At 38.0% G+C, this 5,508-nt stretch overlaps 1 pseudogene; it reads right to left on the bottom strand.

Moving 5' to 3' along the window:
- Positions 1-206: 206 nt before the first annotated feature.
- On the bottom strand, positions 207-896 carry LOC125352629 (annotated as a pseudogene).
- Between the last annotated feature and the right edge of the window lie 4,612 nt (positions 897-5,508).

Consider the following 5,508-nt stretch of genomic DNA (forward strand, 5'->3'; position numbering starts at 1 on the left):
CACATTTTCCTAAGATTGGTTGCCTCGACCTTGGTGCTTAGAATATTCCAAAATTCCCCTCAGTACCCCAGGCCCCAGGTAGGATCTTGAAGCCCCTGGCAGGCTGCTAGAGGGCAAGACACTCCCCCAACTCCCTTTCCTACTGCTCCTGCCCCCGGAAGGAGGGATGTATAGGGGGGAAGGGGGAAAGTCTGAGGCCACTAGACTCAGCCGATGGTCAGGCCGAAGCTGCACAGTAACTGGTTCATGGCCGCTGGAGCCAGTGTGAGAGGCCGGGCTGGGAGCTTCTTCTCCAGAATGGCACTCAGGATCCAGTTGCTGTTCAGGGAACCTTTGAAGAAGTTGTCCTTGGGCAGGTCCAGCTGATGCCTGAAGGAGATGCTGGTGCCCTACATCCTCGTGTTGGCCTAGAACTCCATGCCCTCCTTCAGCTGGCCAATGGCCAATGCATATACGTCCACCTGGCCCAGCGTGACCGTCAGCAGCCTGTTGTTCCCTGTGTATTTCCTGACTGGAGGTATGAGGGTGCCTTCCTCCCCTGGCCTCCAGTGGCAGACAACCTCTCCAGCCAGGGCCAGGCACAGTGTATTCTGGAAGTAGGGGGCAACGAGGAAGCCTGGCCCCACCAGGATGTCGGGTGTCCTGGGTATCCTCAGGGTGACAGCTGCTGTGAAGTTGGACCCCCACCCCCAGTACTTGCCGTGCACTTTGCAGCTCATGAACTTGGACTGCTGGGTCTGATTAGCCATCTTGGATCGTGGGCCTGGGCTCAGCTAGTGGATGAGTTGAACATGGAGGCTGCCTCTGTTATCCATGTCTTCCACCAGCACCGGTGGCGCTAGGAAGCTAGCACAGACGTTTGGATCCGTGCCATAGAGGACATGAATAGCTGCCATAATTTCCTCATCTATTTATTGGATCCTATTAGATTGTATTTATATTTGAAAGCTGCCTCGAGTCCCTTTGTGAGCAAAACAGGATACAGATGCATGCATGGAAGAATATAGCACTATAATGAAAATGAGGAGAGAGTAAACCCTGTTCCCACAGATGCCAAGGCTCTCCCACACAATGATTTATCACAGTGCCTGGAATCTCACCACCAGAGAGAATTCATTGAGATGAGCAGGTTCAGAATGAGCACATTTTTTTTTCCCATCAACACATTGATAATTTATGATTATATCTTCAAATACTTTGTAAACTGAAAGCCCTTTGTAAATGCAACATTAGTGCCACATTTGGGTTAATCTAGATGAGATGGTCGTTATCTTGGAAGTCAAAAGGAAGGAGCCTGGCAAAATGAGGCAGAGGACTTAAATTCTAATTGCAAAGGAGATACAGCTTCAAGAAAAACCTGAGATACATTATTTTTTTCTCCCTGGTATCAATAGTTATGGTAATAAATCCATTCAGAGAAGCAGACTACCTCTTTTGCAAGAGGCTAAATAAGTCACAGGGAGAATGCGCTTAGGGTCACAGGTCAAATCCCACCTCTGCCAACACTCTGCTGGAGCTACATGTTCTGGAACCAATGATAACCTTTCTGTGCTATTTTCCCATCCATGAAATAGAGATAATAATAGAATGAGTCTCATACACATCTGTGTGGAACCAATTAGTTGCTGTTAGAAAAATGTTTAGAGTCGTGTGTGCTATCATCACACTGGCTGAGTGAAATGTGGGTGTGATAGTAGTCCAGGAAAGCACAGGATATTATCAAGGTCACCAAGTATCTGTGATTTGGACTTCAAAACTTATTTTATTTTTCCTTTTAAGAGATATTCATAAGATACAGGTGTAGGATAAATCTTAGAATGGAAGAGTTTGGGGAGGCAAAGAGTATGCCAACCCAGTTGAAGAGTAATACAAAGCTAGAGGTGTGACTGAAGTGACAGGGCATCAGCTTAGCAAATGGGTGACCCTGACTTTAATCCTAAATATCACACACACTCACACACACGGTTATTATTTGTTTTGTGTTTGTTTTTTTTGAGGACCAAATAAGATAGTCCTTGAATGCTGAGTCTTGTCATTACCAAAGTGTAAGTTTTTCATGCTTATGGGAAAGGAACCTGGGCATATTGTAATCGCAGATGTTGAAGGGAGGATAATGGCAACAACAGAAACATAATGAGAGTCATAGACATAATTAAAATTTTCAAGCAATTTTATTAAAAAGAAATAAAGCAACAGAGATAAAATGAACTTAATAATACATTTCATTTTAAACCAATATACCCAAAATGTCCCTTTAGAATGTAACCAAGCGTAAAAAAAAAAAGGTATATTTCACTTTCTTCTTTACTCTAAGTCTTTGAAAGCTAATGTGTATTTTACACACTTAATTCAGACTGAGCAAATTTCAAATGCATGGCAGATAAGTGATTATTGGCTATGGTTCTGTTTAGAGCAGCTCTGTACCTTCAGTGAGAAGAATCCTGTGGAAAGCAGTTTGGAGATTCCTCAAGAAACTAAACATAAAACCATCCTGTGATCCAGCAATAACACTCTTAGATACTTATCCCAAATATTACAAGTCAGAATGTGGCAAACCCACTTGCATAACCATGTTTTTTACTGCATTATTCACCATAGCCAAGGTATGGAAAGAGCCCAGATGCCCTTTGATGGATGAACAGATCAAGAAAATGTGGTATCTGTGCACAATGGAATGTTACCTATCCATTAGGAAGAATTATATTATATTATTTGTAAAAAAATGGATGAACCTGGAAAAATTATGCTAAGTGAAGTAATTCAAGCACAGAGAGAAAGGATCTGAATATACAAAACATATACAGGGACATATGCACATGTACATATACATATTTACCAAAATATGGTATATACAGGAAAGAATTAAAATAGTAATTCCTTAAAACAACTAACAGTCTAATAAAATAAATACCAAGAAGCTGGTACTTGAGGTACCATTGCCATGGGTGGAAGGGAGGTGGTAAGGTGATATATATATATGTATGTATATATATATGTATGTATATATGTATACATACATATATATATATGATGATGAGAGAAGCAGGAAGAGAAAGAAGGTATAATGCCCAATATATATCTTATGAAACTAGGAAACCTGCAAGGAGGGGTAGAGTTGGGAGGGATTGGGAAAAATAATGAAGAGGGTGATATTGATAAAGATGTATTGCATTCCTATAGTGACATGTTGAATTGTAACCCCTTTGTAAAACTACTTGAAGATAACAAAAATATAATTAAAAATACAAAGAATCCTTGTCATTAATCTTCATCCAATTATTATACTCTAAAAAATACAAAGAATCCTTGTCATTAATCTTCATCCAATTATTATACTCTATGTTGAACCCTGATTAGTCACTGGAGATTCAACAATGTTTACTAGGAATAAATTTTTATTTCTGGGGTACAGTAAGTAATCCTTGCCTGTTGAAATTGAATTCAACAAAATTGAGCTAGTTAAAATATAACCAGCTGAAAACTGGATCAAACTGTTTTAAACTGGCTGGCCAGTGTGGACCAATTTGAATAAAAGCAAATATTTCTGTCTCCATATATTATTACATATTCTGATCATTTAGTTTTACCTGGATTATTCTAGTCATTTCAAAAGATCTCAATAATATCTTGCCAATTCAAAGTGGAATAGTTTGGTTCAAATAATACTAAAAATTTTAATCTATATATGAACAAAAATATGTTGCTAGACTCATGACACCATGAAGAAAGTCAGAAAACAGGTTTAAAAGCATTGATCTATGCAGTCAGATCTACTCTGGCAAGAAGCCTGTCTTTAACTTGAACTGGTAGAATGTTGTATTTAGATTTCTCAAACCTGAACAAAGGATGCTTGTTCCCAGAAATGTGTACAAACACGAAACTCTACATTAAAATTAAGTAACCTTAATCATATCTCCATGAGATATGAAGATAGGATGCTAAGCGATTTCTGACACTTTTAGGCCAACAGATAATGAAGGTAAGAGAATACAATTATGTAGTCAACTTGAGATCACTATCAGGTTCTAGGAAGCATTACTAGAGATAACTAGAGATAACAAATCTTCCCTGGGATTCTGAGCTAAGGTCTCAGAAGGAGTCCTGTGGAGGGTTTTGAAAGCTTTGCTCCAGAAGGAGGAGGTACATGTGGACTAATGTAAGGACAAGTTTTCGAGGGATGAACAGGTCTGTTTGGGGGACATATTTGTACCACTGAGTCCATTCTGCCTAGCACTATCAAGTCTCTCTTCATAAAAATATTCAGTAGATCTCACTTGGCTGATATATATATATATATATATATATATATATATATATACACACACACATACATACACATAAATATATGTGTCATATATGACATTTTGTCAGCTGTCTAACCTTCTCTAACCAAGGTAAATTTTGCTATTTTTTTCTTGTTACTAAACTCTATAGAGAGATAGATGTATTGCCTTTTCACTGTCATATTAATTTTCCTTCACTTGGTCTCCATGTGTTCCCTCTCCTGTACTCACCTAATTTCAGTCTTTCAAGCAGACTAAACTAGGTATGATGTCTCCAGCCTCCTGGTATCTACTTCCCCATAGATTATATTTTTCTACAAAAATCAGTCATCGTCAGCATCACATAACTCATCATTTATATTGCTTCATTCTAACCCTTGAGAATTTTACCCATGTTAATTTCAACATACCAAATACCCTGGAAGAGATTCAGTCAACAAGAGCCATATCTTTCTAATCATTCCCTACCAGCATTGTAGACTTACACTTAAATCTTTAGTGTACTTATCTAAAATTTTTTTAAATTATATGTAAGTGGTTGTACAAAGGGGCCTAAAGTGTGTTTTGATGCTTAGTCTTGGAATGCAAAATAGCCCTAACTTCATACAGTTTATAAGCTAATTGGTGAAAAGTAAAGATTGAAATGAATTAGCTCATTTTTGATGTTACATGATGAAAAATGAGTTTAGTCAAAGAGATGAAAAAGAGAGGGAACAAAGTTTAATGATTTGCATTTAGATACAATGAGATTTGAGTATGGATTTGTATGTGGAGGAGAAAGTGTAGACTAGCAAAAGATATAGAGTAAATATTTTATCATTTGCATTATTTGTAATGAAAACAAAAGTGGCTGCCAAACCTTCTTATACCAAGTATGAAGAAAGCTTAACCTACATTCCTCTCTAGATAGTAAAGGAAGACACTGAACCCTGAAAAGCAATGCAAAAGAAAAACCACCCATAGAATAATGGAAGAACATTTTTCCAAATATTCTCTGTCTGAGAGAAAATGTTGATTTAAATGTGAGAGAGTCATTGTATGATGAAACTTACAGCCTAGAGAGCTTTTCTGTGGGATTTTAAAATATAAAAGGGTAATATAAAAATAGATGTTTTAAAGGTATTGGATAAAATAAAGGATGGCTCTTCTAGCTCCATGTTCGTAAACCTAGACTACAAGGAAAAAGTCCTGTATTAGTCACAGTTCTCTAAGTAACAGGATCATG

Source organism: Perognathus longimembris, chromosome 1, assembly GCF_023159225.1.
Source record: "Perognathus longimembris pacificus isolate PPM17 chromosome 1, ASM2315922v1, whole genome shotgun sequence".
In the NCBI taxonomy this organism is placed as follows: domain Eukaryota; kingdom Metazoa; phylum Chordata; class Mammalia; order Rodentia; family Heteromyidae; genus Perognathus; species Perognathus longimembris.